The 18,532-nt window shown below is 46.1% G+C and overlaps 1 long non-coding RNA gene across 2 annotated transcripts in view; it reads right to left on the bottom strand.

The window, feature by feature from the left end:
• Positions 1-17,600, bottom strand: part of LOC308081351 — a 36,559-nt gene extending 18,959 nt beyond the window's left edge. Inside the window, exon 1 of one of the 2 annotated variants that reach the window (XR_013932832.1) lies at positions 17,562-17,600. This is a non-coding gene — a long non-coding RNA (uncharacterized lncRNA). The remainder of the gene's footprint in view (positions 1-17,561) is intronic. The other variant, XR_013932833.1, reaches the window with a different exon arrangement.
• Positions 17,601-18,532: the final 932 nt, after the last annotated feature.

An 18,532-nucleotide genomic window follows, 5' to 3' on the forward strand; every position in this document is an offset into this window, starting at 1 on the left:
CCACCGAAAATGGTAGCATGCGCCCCGCTTTAGAAACTGTTATTCAACACTTCAACTCAGGAAGAACCACAACACATCACTAACAGCACCTCTAACAACTCAATATGAGACTTTATGTGGTCTTTTACCAATGCTAATGCACAACTTTATCTTTCTGTTTATATACTGTAAGTCAGCACCTTTCGGATGATTAAAATTGTCCTTTCAGAATTGCTTCTGTCAGCACGTGTGTGTGTGTGTGTGTGTGTGTGTGTGTGTGTGTGTGTGTGTGTGTGTGTGTGTGTGTGTGTGTGTGTGTGTGACTCCTTATCTATCTATCTATGCCCTGCAAAGCCAAAGTGCAGTAACTATGCAAAGACTCAAACTAATTAAAAGTCTATAAGTGTTCAATTGGTTATTCAGTGTATCAATGATATTGCACTAATTGCATACCTGTTCTTGAGGTAATTGTTTATCCCCCAAAATCATGAAGACTGATTTGAGCTTGAAGACAAATAAACAATTCAATGTGTCCAAAATGCAGTTGTATACAATGTAAGTTCAGGAGTGGAGACCTCCCTCTGCTTAACATGGTAACTCCCCGCTCGCCATCACCTTATCACCTACACCTGCCTTCCATTATCAGCCAGCGTCACAATCACCTCAGTAGATGAGCATAAATTCAGCTGCGAGCCTTTGCTCCGCGTTCCTACTACTTACGTGGTCTCGAACGCACAGTCCGCGCAAAGTTCGTTAAAGCTCATACTCTATCCCGAATTGCTTCAGTCCAGTTTAATCAGTGAGCATAGTAAAGCATTGGCTTACCTTTTTTCATCCACAGCCACAGATAGACAGCCAAAAAACAAAAACAAAACAAAAAACTACTCGCTGCCCGCTGCGCCGTCTCTCTCCAGCCTTTCTTTCCACCGGCGCTCCGCAGCCATGGACCATCAGGAGCCGAGGACCTATTCTCCTCGCCGGGCAGCCAGGGCGTCGTCCCCGACACCGGCCCGTCCGGCTCGGACTCCCGGAGCCGTCGGAGTTCGCTGCAAATCCCACCAGCCCAGCCGAGGCAGAATCAGCCTCCGCCGCCTCCTCCCGCTCGAAACAGCGGCTCGGATCGCTCGTCTCGTTCCACCGCCTCTCGCCGCTACGCACCCGACGCCGGCGGCCCAGAGCTCGTGTCGCCTCAGCTAACCTACTCCGAGATAACGGTCCCCGGCTTGCACCGGGTGCTAGCGGCGAACGGCGTTCCGTTTCTTCGCACGGATCGCAAGGCCGCCTTGTTTTGTGCCTATCTCGCGCACCGCCGTGCCGTAGTTCCAGACGCACCTCGAGCGGCCCCGCCCACCCGGGCCACACGCTCGGACGCCACCGCCCAGCTGGCGTCCTCAACAACACCTCTCCAGCAGACACGCGCACGGCCCATTTCCATCCCCCCCGCCCCTCACTTACACGTGGACCGGTGTGCGCTTCGCCTGCCTCCAACCCCCCCCCCTTCCTCCCTCACGAGCACGTGGGCGGGTGCCTAGTGCCCCAACCACCTCCAACCCCCCCCTCCTCTTCCCCCCCCGGCAGGCTTCCCCCGCCTCGCCTCCCTCCAACGTCCACGTCCCCCCCCCCCCATCCTCCCCCTTCTACCTCTCGAGCACGGCGGGTGCCTAGTGCCCCGCCACCCCTGTTCCCCCTCCCCCCCCGCCTCCCCCCTCCCGGCAGGCTTCACCCGCTTCGCCTCCCTCCAACGTCTACGTCCCCCCCCTCTCTGCCTTCCCCCCTCCCTCTCAAGCACGGCGGGTGCCTAGTGCCCCCGTCACCTTTTCGTCCACTTTTTAGTCAATGGCTTCACCAATGGCTTCCACCCCGGCATGCTAGCCACCCCCACCACTTCACACACCTGTCACAACCTCCTTTCAGCAGTGCACGACCCCGAGGCAGTTGACACCCTCATCGCCAAGGAGGTCAAGGAGGGGTTCATGATGGGGCCTTTCAAAACACCTCCCTTCCCTGTGTTCCGCATCAGCCCCATTGGCATTGCAACCAGGAAGTACTCAGGGAAGAAGCGCCTCATCGTGGACCTCTCCTCACCCCACAACACACCCACCCCCAGCATCAATAGCCTCATTCCCAGTCACGACTTCTCCATGCACTATTCCACCGTCACTCACGCCATCAACCTCATCCACCTCACCGGCCGCGGATCTCTCTTATCCAAAGCCGACATCACTAACGCGTTTAAAGTCCTCCCCATTCACCCCGACTTCTGGCCCTTCTTCGGAGTCCGTTGGAAGGGCAACTACTACTTTGCCGTCCGCCTGACCTTCGGTTGCAAGAGCAGCCCCAAAATGTTCAACTCCCTGTCAGAAGCGCTATGCTGGATCCTCACCAACAACCACCCGATACCCCACCTCGTACACCTCCTGGACGACTTCCTCCTAGTCGAGCCCCCCTCCCCCCCCCCGGCACACGGCCTGTCCATCCTCAGGTCGGTCTTCTCCGAACTCGGGGTCCCTCTCTCCGAGGAGAAGACCGTCGGCCCCGCCACCTCCATCGAATTCCTCGGTATCACACTTGATACTGTGGCGTTCAAAGCCTCCCTCCCCCAGGACAAACTGAACCGGATCACCCTCCTCATCCAAAATTACCTAATCACTCCCCGTTGCACCAAACGCCAGCTCCTCGCCCTCCTCGGCCACATTAATTTCGCCCTGCGTATCATCAACCAAGGCCGCCCCTTCATTTCCCACCTCCTCATCACCGCCCACACCGCACACTCCCTGCACGAGCACGTCCTCATCGACGACTCATGCCGCACCGACCTCCGCCTCTGGTTCCATCTCCTTTCCAACTGGAATGGCATCACTTTCTTTTACGACTCCCTCATCACCTACCCCGACGACCTTCAGCTGTTCACGGACGCCGCCCCCTCCGTCGGCTACGGCGGGTACGATCAGGGCCGCTGGTTCGCCTCCGCCTGGCCCCCCGAATTCGCCACCCTCACCCACTCCGCCACCCACCCTTCCTCCGCCCTCCACGAGCTATACCCGGTCGTTTCTTTGGGGCCACGAATGGTTCCGAAGGAGCATCCTCATCCACTCCGACACCGCCACGGTCGACATCATTAACAGAGGCCGATCAAACTCCCCCGACATTTCGCCCCTACTCCGCCGTCTTACCTGGTCCTCCGTCACCCACCAGTTCATAATCCGCGCAGCGCACATCCCCGGTCACCTTAACCTAATCGCCGATTCCCTCTCCCGCTTCTCATTTCAGAGATTTCGGCAGTTAGCCCCGGATGCAGACCTGGACCCCACTCCCGTTCCTCCATTTTCGGAGACAGTCTTCCATTGACCCCTCAGCTTCAACACCTCCTCGTCCAAGCCCGTCACCACGTCCTCAACGGATATTCACCCGGAACCCTCACCAGCTACCTCACCGCCTGGAACGCCTTCAAAAAGTTCCACGCCTCCGCAGGCGTCCCCTTCCCCTCCACACACGTCTCAATCATTGCCGCCTTCGTCACTCACGCTCACTCCCGACTCCAACTCCGCACCTCCACCTTGCACGTCTATCTGAGCGGCATCAACTTTTTCCTAAAACTAATACACGGTTCCCCCTGCCCGGCCATTACGCACCCCCACGTCTCTATGCTGCTCCGAGGCCTCGCGCGCAGCGAGACTCCGGTTCCTTCCCGACGCCACCCACTCACCTCCGACCTGCTCCTCAGCTGCCTGGTTACCCTCCGTTCCGGCTACCACTCCCCCCTGATCGACCTCACCCTCGAATGCATGCTCCTGCTCTTCGGGTTCCTACGCTGCTCCGATTTCACGTCCTCGTCCTCCCAATTCAACCCCTCACGTCACCCTAGCCTCTCCGACCTCGCTTTCCATTCCACTGATTCCCTCACCTTCACACTCAGGCGTAGCAAAACCGACCAGCTAGGGCGTTCCTCAGTCATTCACCTGTTCAAAACCGGTACTCCACTCAGTCCCTACGAACCCATTTCTCGTTACGTCGCCTTGAGACTATCTCTCGACGCTACACCACTAGACCCCCTGTTTACCTCAGAGACCGGTACCATAGCCACTCGTTTCTGGTTCCACCGCCACTTCTGCCAAATTCTAACCCTGTCCGGCCTTCCTTCCCAGCTCTACTCGGGCCACTCCCTCCGCATCGGCGCCGCTTCCACCGCCTCTAAACAGGGTCTCTCGGACCACCTTATCCGCATCCTCGGCCGCTGGTCCTCCCAGGCCTACCACTCCTACATTAGGAGTAACATCCAGGACGTCTGAAATGCCCATCTTCACCTGGGTCGAACGTAACCTGTCGCTCCGCTTTCCCCCGATGGGGTCCCCACACTCGCTCCCCCTCCGTCCCTAGACTCCGCTTTCCATCTCCTTGCTCTTTGGGGGCAGTATCCCGAGCGAAGACGACGCTACCCGATCGAGCCCCGGTGGCCGTCCGCTCCCGAGACATACTCCCCCCACCCTGAGTCTCGCCCTACCCGGGTTCCACATCCACACACATCCACCCATTTTCGTTGAATAAAATCTGTTAACTTAAGCAGAAGGTGTGGTCTCTTACTAGTGAAATGCAGTTGTATACAACGTAAGTTCAGGAGTGGAGACCTCCCTCTGCTTAACACGGCAACTCCCCGCTTGCCATCACCTTATCAGCTACACCTGCCTTCCATTATCAGCCAGCCAATCTCACGTCACAATCACCTCAGTAGATGAGCATAAATTCAGCTGCGAGCCTTTGCTCCGCGTTCCTACTACTTACGTGGTCTCGAACGCTCCCCCCGTCCACCCCATCTACCTCCGCCGCCTCAATACTAACCTTGCTTCCTTTCCTCTCTTCCAGGAACCCGGGGGAGGCAGTATCCCGAGCGAAGACGACCTTACCCGATCGAGCCCCGGTGGCCGTTCGCTCCCGAGACATACTCCCCCCACCCTGAGTCTCGCCCTACCCGGGTTCCACACACATCCACCAATTTTCGTTCAATAAAATCCGTTAACTTAAGCAGAAGGTGTGGTCTCTTAATAGTGAAAAGGTAGTTAATACACTTTGGCTTTTTAGGGCACTATTGCTGTAACGCTACTGAAGGAATGCAGGGAAAAGTGACATTAACAGCAGATGGACACTGACTCTCAGGTGTTTACATTAACAGCGACATCAGGTCTTAATGATAATGTGGTGATAATGAGAGGAACATAAATGGAATGAAATGGAATGAAATGGATGGTATTTTTTTATTAGCACATAACTTGGTTTAATGTATTTCATGGCATCAAGAACGAAGAGCGAAACACGGACCTTTGCTTTTATACTGGTCCCCTGTCCGCTACAACAACATCTTTAAGGCACAATGCACATTTTAACACAAGGCACGGCAGTGTAACTTCATTTATAATTTAAATATCCAGACAATAAGGAGAGAGTACCCATTTATCAGCTTAATTGTTTTTATAGTGTTCCAGTTCCAATTTAGTCTGCTCATGTATTTGTGTCATCACTTCCAATTCACTTGTTTAATCTGTATCCTGACTGTGTTCTCTATCCTGATTGGATAAAATTGATATCCCGACCTGAAAATGCATTTTCTGTTTATCATTGCTATAGTGTTTGTTCAGTAACAGGAGTCTCCATGTCTCTCCAGCTCTTTATTAATATAATAAAATAATCAACCAATAATTTATCCAGATTTTGGGGTATGTCATTAGAGGAGAAAAGTTTGAAACAAAACAACCGGCATACTCACCAATACCAGCATTTTAGGCAGTATCGGCAGCTTTTCCGATACTGGTATCGCCATCGGAACCACTCTAGTTTAATTACATGTATGCCCTAATCAGCTGAATTAGCCTCCATGTTTGTGCGGTGACACGATAGTCTACTGTATGGGTTCAGGGTTAACAGATTTTTCGAGAGAAACAAGCAACCAGGTCTATGAAAACAAGCCCAAAAGAAGCGACTAATTTACTTGTAGATCTGCTATTTTCAAAAAGAACTTGTGAAAAAATTACAAATTACAAACAATTACAAATCTAGTTCGGGGTTCCCTGGCACGAAATGTGTTATGATGGCGATACACATAATATTACATATTCATTTGGGGGTCTCAAACGTGGTTCTCAAACATGAAAATGTTTGAGAACCACTTGTTTAAACAACGTAGGAAACGAGCACAAATAAGCAACCATACTTTAGACCAAAAAAGCAGAAATCAATATTTACAAGCCACTTGGCAGAAAAACAAGCGCAAAGTCTCTAAAAATAAGCAGACATGGCAACACTGAATGGGTTCCAGTTGACTGGTCTGTCCACACAGTTGCCTCAGGTAGTGATGTATGTCTGACAATCTCTTTCTATAGTTACATGTAACATGACATGTTTAGCGTGCGGGCATGGGGCTACATGTGAGCCAAGTAATCCCTAGCATATTCATACTATTCTATCACTGGTAGAGTTGTCTGGGCAGGCAGGTGTATTATTCATCTCAGAATGTATCCCACTTCTTACAATACAATGTACAGTGACTTCTAATAACTGTCAAAAATTGAGCATGAAAACTTGAAATTGTCGCTGTCGGGCAGAAACCTCTTATCTCCATATTCTTCCTTTTTGAGTTTTTTTTTGTAAATGAACGCCGTACTTGATCATCCTACAGCGTCACACGAAAGCATCAAAAGTATAGCAGATCCACAAGCTCGAAACGTGGCTCGCGTTTTGAGCTTGTAGATCTGCGACTTTTGAATTTGAATCCTGAAAAGTAACAGTTTTGGACATAATGAGGTTTCCACCAGCAGTTTTGATCGCCGAGTGTTTTATACTGGCCTCCCTTTGGCTCACAAGTTCTCACAAGGAAAACTGGCCTTTGACAGTCTGTCTACGGCACAGAGATGGTTGGAGTGATCATAGTTTCTATTAGCCTGGTAAACCATCCCCCTTCCGGAAATCTGGGCCAGGCTTTCTATGGTTTCTATGGTGATAGCAACAACTTGTGCGTTTTTGGGAAAGAGGCACAAAGGATTTCTCGCATCATTATGCTTCTCCAATTCTAGGTGTGAACAACACAACTCATAATAGGTTATGAGTTGTCTAGATTAGTTGTCAGTACTAGAGGCAGTCAGTACTAGAGGCAGAGAATTATTCAGGATCGGATGAGAGACAGAGAATAGACCAGAGCTCTGTTACAGTATTATGTATCAGCCTCATTGTTTAGTCCCAAAGGTGTTGATGAATAACAGTCATTATTGTTTACACTCAGAACACAGTGTATCCAGTTTATTTTTTAGATGATAGATGATAACTATACTGTATCCTGGCTCTAAACCTGAGAAAACTCCTTCGGTAATTACAGACATGAGCATATAGCCTATACTGTATACATCGGCTATTTGAAAATAGCCGATCTACAAGCTCACAACACGTCGACACGTTGTGACCTTGTAGATCTGCTATTTAAAACAATAACTGGAATATTTGGAAGATTGTTTTTACATTCTAACAGCACAAATCTTGTATGTGGGGCTCCCTGGTACAAAGCATTTTCAGATGAAGGTTATAGGGACAAAGACATCTTAATTTGGGGGTCCATGACATGAACATATTTGAGAACCATTGGTTTAAATAATAATTAAAAGCTTTCAAGCAAGCCCAAATAAGCAACTACACTTTAGAAACAAGACCAAAAAAACGCAACCCGCAACTACCAATATTTACAAGCAACTTTACAGAAAAACTAGAAAAAAGAGCACAGGTCTCCGCCAGGTCAGGTACGTTATTGTGGCCTCCTGATGGCGCTATAATAGGCCAATGTGAAAAGGGTGCCATTTGTTCTTAGGCCTTTCACAGCAATCAGACACTGCATTCATGATTTGAGGCAAATGAGACCTGCTGGTGGTCCTATAACATGCCAATGTGAAAAGGGGGGCATTTCTTCCTCAGCCTAGTGGGAATGTGCGTGTGAAAGTTCATGTAAATTGCATGCTGTGTGCATAATTTGAGGCATTTTGTTCAAAACGGACCAATCGTGCAAACTTTGGAAGCCAATCTTAGCCAATGAGGATGGAATATGGGAAATCGGACAGATCCGTGTTGATCACATGACTATAAAGATAGTGTGTATAGCCTACCGATTTGCGTTTGGATACAATCTGTAGGAGTAATATAAAAAAATGGGTTTTGCACAAATTAGCCTCCTGGTGGCGCTACAACAGGCCCATGTGAAAAATGTTGCCAGAAATTAGCTGGTCGCAGATGTGGTGTTGGTTGTCTTTGGGATGTACATGGCACGTGAATGACGGACATATTACCGTTAGTGTGGTGTGATAGAGACATGACTAAAGTGAAAGCAACGGCGTGGGTCAAACAAAAAGGTAAGCAAGAGCGGGGGTTGAAGCGACGGACGCGCTTCTGTTGTTGTTGTTGTGGCGATGCAGAGATTTCAATGGCCGCCGCGTCGTGTTGCTTCGGCTGTGGCCGTCGGCGTTCGGTGGTGCGCACGGTAAACGGTGCGAAAGTGTTTCCCCGTCCGTTGTGGTCGTAATGTGGTGAGTGGAATGAATTATGTTCCGTTGAGGCAAATGTGTAGTGAGCAATGAGAAGTACCCTACGCCACCCGTAAATTCAGCGCGCACGTTGTGGCTGGTGTTGTGGTGAGATGTCATATGTAGTTGTTGTGTTTAGTCCAAATCAATGCTGTGGGTATGGCGTCAGCGGTGAGAGGTCCAAATGCATGGAGTGAGTGTGGCGTCAGCGGCGGAAGTAGCTTTCTCCTTTATATAGGTAGATAAAGCAATAAGCCACTAGAAGTTGCAGTTTACAGAGTAGGCCTATGTTATAATGACTGAGGGCCGTAGTGAGGCACGTACATTATTAAATCAGTATAATCCGGACATGACAGTAAAAGGTGCACCTGTTAATTCAATGTAATTATTGTCATAATCCATTGTATCCTGATCATTGTGTATTTCCCCACTGAAGAGACCAAGATCAATTCAGTGAAGGGTGTTGATTGGTTGGAGGTGGGCGTTGTCCTACCACAGCTCCACCTCCACAGGGAGAGGGTCACTGACAGCCAATGGGCCTCATTCAGTACTTAAGAGGATATTTCTTCTTAAACCCACTTAAGAAGTTTTTAAGAAGATTTTGGTATTCTCCAATGTTTTCTTAGCTGTGATCTGTTCTTAGGTAAGAACAGAATCTACGCACACTTTCTTAAGAGGATTTTTTTTTCTTAGACTCATTTAAGAGGTTTTTAAGAAGATTTTGGTATACTCCAATGTTTTCTTAGCTGTGATCTGTTCTCAGGTAAGAACAGAATCTACACACACTGATGAGCACTCTTAGGCTGGCCTTTGAGTTCTTAAGTGTGACATATTTGTGCAAAAATAATTAATTCTCGAAGTTTCTTCAATTCTACAGTTGTATAATATAGGATTTAAATTACAATAATATTTTTATCATATCTTTAGAGCAGTGGTTCTCAAAGTGTGGTCTGGGGACCCCCAGGGGTCCTTCAGGGAGTTTCAGGGGGTCCACAGCAAACGAAGAACAGTTTAATCACTTTAACCCTATTTTATACTTTGTTTAAAAATAGCCGATCTACAAGCTCACAACACGTCCCATTACTGGCCATTTTGAGCTTGTAGATCGGCTATTTTCGAGACATTTTAATAAATCTTGAAACATTTTCCCTGGCAGAAAATATTTTCAGGTGGGGGTCTGCAGCCAAATGCATGTCAATTTGGGGGTCCTTGACATGAAAATGTTTGAGACAGGTCTGAAATTACAATCTAACCCAAACGGACCCGGTTGAGTTGAAGCCCAAGTCCCATACCTACCCCATAACCCCCCACCCACCCCACCTCATCACCCCCCATACCCCCACCCCCATATCCCCGACATTCGCCACACCCCCATTTTCCAGTCCCCTTCCTACCTGAAAGCCCCCCTATACCCACCCGTCATACCCATCCCCATACCCCCCACATAGCCCCCTACACCCCTCCTTGCACCACCATATCACCCACCACACCCCTATTTCCACCCCATTACATACCAAGCAGCTGCTACCTTAAAGACCCTCCATATCCACCCACCAGCTTTCAGTAATACAATGTTTTATATCCACTACTAACGCTACTCCTGAACATGAAATATGGATAACATTTTTAACAGCTAATTTCAGCAAATGTACATTGATGTCTAGTGGTGATATGTTGATTAATGTGAGAGAAATAATAAAATACATTCATTAATTAAATAAAATAATTTGCTGTTCACTTCAGAAGTACGTCCACATAACTATTAATTAATTTATTTATATGTTTGGAGTCTGGTGTTCCACCACAGTTTAGGTATTCTTTACTTCATTCTCTCAATTTTATTTCTGTGTGTGATTTCCTGTGATTTCTGTGTGCAGCAATCACACACAGGTGTGACTGCAGGCAGAGCCATGCAGTCATGCCTTATATGGGGATTGGTGGGGCGGCTCCCTATGGTAATTAGGATGAACTGGCACACCCCTTCAAGTTACGAGGATTGGGATTCATCATCATCAAGAACATAGTTACGAACAATTCTGCCTTTTAAGAACGTTTCATGAATCTGACTCAACTTCTCTTAGGAATTCACTTAGGAAGATATGTAAGAGGAAACATTAGGAACTTATTGCTGCATGAGGCCCAATGTCTGTTGGAAAGAGAACTGATAACTTTATATATGTATTTCTGCTGTTTTTACTCATTGGTTTTGTTTAATATGTGACCGTACTAGTAACTAAAATGTCTTTAAGGAATGTACATTTGCACATACAGTACATGAAATATGTCCACTGTATATACTCATCCTATTAGGAACAGTGGTCACTTATAAATTACTTAAATGATGTATTGCATGGATGTTTCAATTCCACAGCATTGAGGCTCTTCAGTTACTGATGCATAGAGAGATATTTTGTCGGATATGTGTACAAGAAAAACAAGTCACACGTCTGTTTTAGGGTGTTTAACACAGTCGTGTCTCTGTAATTATACTGCACAAACAAGTCATCATGGGCATAAACAACAAATCACACCATTCCATACCCATAATCAGCATCTGCCCCTGCACTTGGCACACACAACTTGAAGGAGAGCATGTGTATTATTGGCATGGTGCAACTCTGAGGTACTTGCAGTCAATATAGCTTTGTGTATTTGGGCATTAATTTCAACCAACCCAAATGATGGTCTCTCAAGTGGGTCATAGCCAGCCCATCCAAGCTGCACTCGGCCCTCTAACATGGCTTACCTCCTTACAGGCTGAAGCCGTCACCCTCTCTTTCCTCAGTGAATGTCACTCAGGTGCTGCAATTTGACACCTTGTTTCCCCTTCATTCCCTTATTTGACTGTGACAAGGTCACAGACAGAGATGATCTAAGATGCAACTGTTGTAGTTGGGAGGGGGGGGTGCAGGTGGTAGATGTTAATATGGTGGTTTTATCTGATGAAATATCCATAATGCAGATTAGATTAGGCAGCTTGTAACAGTCAGTAGGCATATGCAATGCCAGTTGGTACCACAAGGTGGTGCACTGCTTCCTTTTGTTTTGCTATTCTTCTCAGTGTTTACAATATACCTGACGTCAGGAAGTTACCTCACTAACATACACTGCATAATATTTTGTACAGACAGAAAATGAAGACTCATCCTTTCGTGGTCACACTTCCTTTTATAGGCCCTCCTCAGCTGCCAGCGGAGGCATTCATTGTTCTGTCCTCAATTCCTCTTTCTCTATCCTTAAACACACCTTCTATTTTAATCTACTTAGTTGCATTTGTGTCAAGTAATGTGTAATAGTATGCACGCATGCACGCACGCACGCACGCACGCACACACGCACACACGCACACACGCCAGGGGCGCTGGAATGGAAAAATAGGTGGGGGGACACATCAGGGGACTCATGCGCGCGCGTGCATGCCGTCCGTGCGAAAAGTTCATTTTTTTTCTCCGGGTGGTTTTGTTAATATTTTGGTATTTCGGTAAATTTGGTTAAAATGTACTCCATGAAGTGTAGATGTCAGGTTTTTTCTTTTTTCTTCATCCCAAAAGTCAGCTGTAACCAAATGGACTCCTGTTTAATTAACTATGCAATAATATAGTAATATAATATAGTAATATAGTAATATAGTATAGGGGGGACCCAGCTGTACTAAATTGTGGGGGGACACAGTGTCTTTTAATTAAACAGGCGCCGGCGCCACTGACGCACGCACGCATGCACGCACGCACGCACGCACGCACGCACGCACGCAAACACCCACATGATTTCATGTGACATTTGTGTCAAGTAATAGTAGTAATAATGCGTAATAGTATGTGTGTGTCCGTGCGCGTGTGTATTTTTGAGTGGTGCTAGCCACTCCAGGACTGGCTTTGTCTGTGTGTCTGTCCTTCCGTCCGTCCAGCCTAAAAAGACCAATCTACAATTTGAGTTAACATACTTTAAGTATACTTAAAAGTAACTTAAGTGAGTTAAAATATTTAAAAGATGTTTCTACCAATATAAAGTTATTTTAAAGCATAGCTTAATGAAATGAACTCATGAAAGGCACCACTCTCTTCACACTGGTTGTGATTTATTTGTGCTGACAGAAGCAAATCTGAAAATGCAATATTCATCATCCCAATGTTGCCGACTTGGTTTAGAAACCAATAATGTGTGTGTGTGTGTGTGTGTGTGTGTGTGTGTGTGCGTGCGTGCGTGCGTGCGTGCGTGCGCGTGTGCTTGTGTGTGTGTGTGTGTGTGTGTGTGTGTCTGTGCGTGCGTGTGTCTGTGTGTCTGTCTGTGTGTGTGTGTGTGTGTGTGTGTGTGTGTGTGTGTGTGTGTGCCTATGAAGGTATTACTGAGTTCCATAGCTAAAGCAAATTTGTTTTAAATTAAGCTATCGTTTCCCAAATTATTAAATTCTACTATAAAATGAACAAATCTTCCCATCCATTCGTCTGTCTATCCTTCGGTCTGTCCATCCTCATCCTTTTTTTCTCCTTAGTAGGATGGCCAATCAATCTGAGCTTGCGCATGGGCATTGACTTTTCCCATATATACGCTGTTTATTAGCGTTTTCACCACAGGGTCTGTAGTCGCAATCCCATAGCTTGGATGAGTGGCAAAGCCAAGCAGATCTATGGGATATGTAGTTACAGTCCTATAGCTTGGCTGGATGGCAGGTGGAAATACATGTATGGACTAGTATCTTGGAATACAACAACACAAAAACATTTTTTTTTAAAGCTACATTTATAACAGATGTTTTGAGGTGTTTGTACTTTACTTAAGTATTACTCACTTCTACTCCACTACTGTACATCTCAGAGGCAACTATTATACTTTTACTCCACTACAATTATTTGAAAACTTGAGTTAGTTACTTTGAGGATTTTGATTATTATTACAAAACAAACATTAACAAACAGCCCTATATTCATTTCGGCCATTTGAAAATAACAAATCTACAAGCTCACAATGCGTCGCATCGCGACGCATTCTGATCTTGTAGATTATTTTCTTGTAGCTATTTTCAAAAGATGTTTTATACATTTGAAAACTTGAAATGGGACATTCTGCCTAATGAGCACTTTTACTTTTGGTACTTAAAGTACATTATGATGCCAATACTTTTGTACTTTTACTTAAGTACATTGTGAATTCCGGACTTTTACTTGTAACAGAGTATTTCTATATTGCAGAATTGATACTTTAACTTAAAGGTAGGGTAAGTGATATTTTTTGGTAGATTTCTTTTTTTGTTAAACATGTTAAAGTACTATATTCTGATAGTAATCATTGCAACAGAGCGTTTGTTCGGTCACAGGGATATCTCCAGCGCTTTAGTAATAGTGCATGGGGCAGTTAAGGGGAGTAATCGTTCACTTCCGGATACAAGCGCCAAAATTTGTACACATACTCCTTGGGTAGTACTGTTTTGATAAAACCCGTTAGCCACCTGAAAATTCAAGATGGCGGCCATTTTTCAAGATGGCCGCCATTGAATATACAGTAATATTACATTTCCCAACAAAATCAAATAGATACAAGCGCCAAAATTGGCAAACATACTCCCTGGGTATTGCTCTTTTGATAAAAAACATGTTAGCCACCCAAAGATTTTAAGATGGTGGCCATTTTTCAAGATGGCCACCATTGAATATACAGTAATGTGCAGTAATTTCACAATAAAATGTCATAGATATGCACCAAAATTGGCACACACACTCTTTGGGTATTGCTCTTTTGATGAAACCTGTGTAAAAATCCAAGATGGCGACTATTTTTTTCAAGATGGCCATCACCTTAGCGGAGCAGATGGTGATATAATCTTTCAGGTTGTGATACAAGGATGATATTTGGCACAAATACTCTTCATGGTCCACTCTTGTGAAAAGGGGAGCAGGCCACCCAAACAATTCAAAATGGCTGACATTTTCCAAGATGACTTCCAGGAGTTGTAACATTATGTCTTATATAGCTTATTATAATAGAGTGAATGTCATTGCACATCCAGGGCACAATGGTGGCATCACTGCTGTGTAACTCAGCATGGGGTTCAGTGTCTGCTGATCTAGTTTTTACTAATACTGTAGTAATAGTATATCTTAACAGTGTCCCAAATGCTGTCTAACAGCCCAGGTCAATTAGCTAGTAATAGTTAGTAGATGTAGTTAGATAGCCGTGCCTGAATTGACTGGGTGTGCCAGCGCGGGAGAGCCGAGCCAAGGATAAGCGGGGCTATTCATGACTTGTGCATGTATACTTACCCGGAAGGTGTACAGATCACACAGGACTTAAATGGCACTGGATGAATGATCGGGCTAGGTATAGGTCACCCGAACCTAGTTGTATCCCTTACCTGAATGTGCGGTATCACTTTGATTAAGTTGGTAAAAGGATAGCCCCTCGGCCTTATTCAGAAATCAATCCACCAAAAAATGGCAAACTCAAATCCAATGTTAGCCAACAGGCAAACTGATTGGAAGAAATGTTGTCTTCAACTATTGGTGCCCTAGTATCACCACCAATTTCCACCAATGTTCCACTCTTTCGTGAGATCAATCAAATGGCAATGATCCTGAACCCAGCAAGGCTGGATGAAGGTGGTGGCATAGAAGCTACTTTGAGAAGAAACCAGGCCAAGTATCACACAAGTTGTCAAAAAATGTTCAACAACACCAAATTAGATGGTGTGAGGAAGCGACAGTCAGATGCTCAAAGTAGTGAAATAGATGAAGACCACACAAACCGCCGTAGAACCAGTCATGATAGTCTGGCTTGCATATTTTGTGATAAAATATCCCCTGAATCTGACCTAAGACAGGTAATGACAATGAGCCTGAACAACAGACTACATGAATGTGCCCAGACACTAAATGATGGCAAACTATTGACAAAACTGTCAGGCAGGCTGCATATGGGGTCAGTCCACCCAGCGTCAGCGAGAATCAGAAAGTCCAGCCGAATGGGGATGGAAGAAATTTGGTGAAGAATGGCAGGTCTTCTGGACAGCCAATTCACCACTTGCAGAGAGAACTCACCAAATGTGGCTGCCAAAAAGGGTGCAGTGGAAGGTGCAAATGCTTCAAATTGGGTTTTTGTCTGCACAGCACTGTGAAGTTGCAAATGTGAGTAAAACTAATTGGGCAAAAACAGCATCTTGGAAAATGGTCACCATCTTCACATTACATGTGCTTGTGATTGTTTTATTGTCAAATGACTTTTGGAGACTGTTCCTCCCAATTTCCATGCTTGTATCATGACCTGAAAGATTATATCACCCCCTGCTTTGCTAAGGTGGCGGCCATCTTGAAACAAATGGTTGCCATCTTGGATTTTTGAGTGGCCAGTGCTTTTTTCCATAACAGTGGCCCTTAGAGTATGTGTGCCAAATTTCATCCTTGTATCACAACCTGAAAGATTAAATCACCAACTGCTCAGCCAAGGTGGCAATCTTGAAAAAAATGGTCACCATATTGGATTTTTGAGTGGCTAGCGCCCTTTTCTATAAGAGTGTCCCTTACAGACTATATGTGCCAAATTTCATTCTTGTATCACAACCTAAAAGATTATATCACTAGCTGCTCCACTAAGGTGGTGGCCATCTTGAAAAAAATGGCAGCCATCTTGATTTTTTAAGTGGCTAACAGGTTTTATCAAAAGAGCACTACCTAAGGAGTATGTGTGCCAATTGTGGTGCTTGTATCCAGAAGTGAACGATTCGCCTGTAATTCCCAGTTAATCTGCACTACTATAAACAGAATATAGTACATTTGCAGGTAGGTGACACATTTTAAGCCAATCAGGAGAGAGCACTGAAAAAGCATTTTATGTTTAATAGAGAGCTGGAGAGACTCCTTTTACTGAACAAACACTCTATAGCAATGAATACTATCAGAATATAGAGATATTTAACATTTATTTTAACCAAAGTAAATAACTAAGAAATGTTAGTAATTTTTCAACCACTGGTTAATAGTAACTGTTGAAACTGGCTCATTACTACCTCCTTGCATATTAGTTTGTTTTAGGATTTTCTGATTTTGTTAGTTTATGTGTTGTTGTTGTTGTTGTTGTTGTTGTTGTTGCTTTCAAGCGGTTGACTTCAAGTGTCTGTTGTATTTTCAGGAGAGTATGCCTGTGGCCATGTTTCCCATTGTAGCCAAACCGGGAGCAGTACTGGCAGCGGACGTAGGGGGGTTTTCCGGGTTGAATGGGAAACATGGCCACAGGCTGACTAAATAAGCGATTTAGTTAATTCGTGCCCCAACCGAAAATATTTTCCAGCCAACCAAACCTTAAACATCTGTACGCGTTGGAATCTACCATTAGTTTTTTGGACATGATGTATACAAAAGGGTAAACAGCGGAGCCTTGGCGGACGTTCTACCGATTCTGGGTGACATCCACATTGAACCTCATCTCGGAGCTGTATAGCGGAGTGAGAGGTTCTTCATGGAGGTTAGATCTGCTTAGCTTTGCCTTTCATCCAAGCTATGGGATTGCGACTACAGACCCTGTGGTGAAAACACTAATAAACAGCGTATATATGGGAAAAGTCAATGCCCATGTGCAAGCTCAGATTGATTGGTCATCCTACTAAGGAGAACAAAGGTGATGAATAGACCGAAGGATAGACAGACGGATGGATGGGCATATCTTTTCATTTTATAGTAGAATTTAATAATTTGGGAAAAGATAACTTAATTTAACACAAATTGCTTTAGGTATAGAACTCAGCAATCCCCTCGCTGGCACACACGCACACGCACACGCACACGCACACACACACACACACACACACACACTCACACACACACACAACTGCAGCAGGAGCAGCAGCAGCAGTGGTCAAGACCATCACAGCGCAGAGAAGTAGAAGCACACTCAGCATCCTCATGGTCATGATGATGATGATGATGATGATGATAATGACGGAGATGAAGATGATTTCCTTCTAGAAAGAAACAGACATGTTAGAGATACCTCTGAAAGTCAGAGAAGTAACAACAAGGACAGAGGAGACGAGGAGTCATGTCAAACCTTCAATAGAATGATGTGTTGTGGTTCGTCCTGTGTTGAATATCAGAAACAGCAGTTCTTTGTCGTTTTGAGTCGTGAGACACTCACTATGGGAAACAGCGCCATCTGGCGATGCAACAGAGCTACACAATACGCTCCCGGGGCCCATTTATTGGGCAAGAGGGTATGTCACGTCACCGGCTGTCCCTTCCCCTTTCCGGAAGGACATATAAGGCCCGGTCGTGACGTAATACTTCCTCTTCAGTTCCTCTGTTCGCAGATGCATCTAGGCTACACGCTTATAAAAACTGAAAACAACTTCAAAACTACTCAAAATCTTCGATTTCCAGTCTTCACGAGAGAAACCAGCTCTAACCCTAAAAGCGGAGATTAGGATCAATCACCCACAGGTTTTCTCTCGCCTCGGAAAACATCTTTACAGCTTATTTCTACCTCGTGGCGAGTTGGCTAACTAGCCACCTTTAGCTGCTAACTAGCTACCTTAGCCGCTAACTTAGCTGCTAACTAGCCACTTTAGCTGCTAGACTACAGCCACAGCTTCCGCTAGCACCTCGTTGCCTTAGGCTACCTCCCCGTATAGAGCTGTTAGCCTAGCTTACGACCGCCTCTCACGATGGCCAACGCTAGCAGCGTCTCCGCCTACGATGGCCCCCTACCATCACGGCGATGTGGACTCCCAGACTGCTCGGCCCTGATCGCCGGAGACAGCAGCAGCGGTGAGTCGCCCGCCATCACCGGCCCCTTGCACCGCGGAGACGCTGAGGCCTTGGATGCTAGTGGCGTTAGCGACTCTCGCGACGCGCCGCAACGGCACTCCCACCTCCCCCCCTCGACCCCAGTAGCCACGAGCGGCGGTTCTCATCGCTCGCAGCACCTTGGGACCCCACCACTATCTGCCACGGGCCCTGTGGAACGCAGCATTAGCCTCCCACAGAGCCACAGAAACCAGCACCCGACCACCGCCGCTGTGA

The sequence above is a fragment of the Gymnoscopelus braueri genome (genome assembly GCF_963280865.1).
Source record: "Gymnoscopelus braueri genome assembly, contig: SCAFFOLD_170, whole genome shotgun sequence".
Lineage (NCBI taxonomy): Eukaryota > Metazoa > Chordata > Actinopteri > Myctophiformes > Myctophidae > Gymnoscopelus > Gymnoscopelus braueri.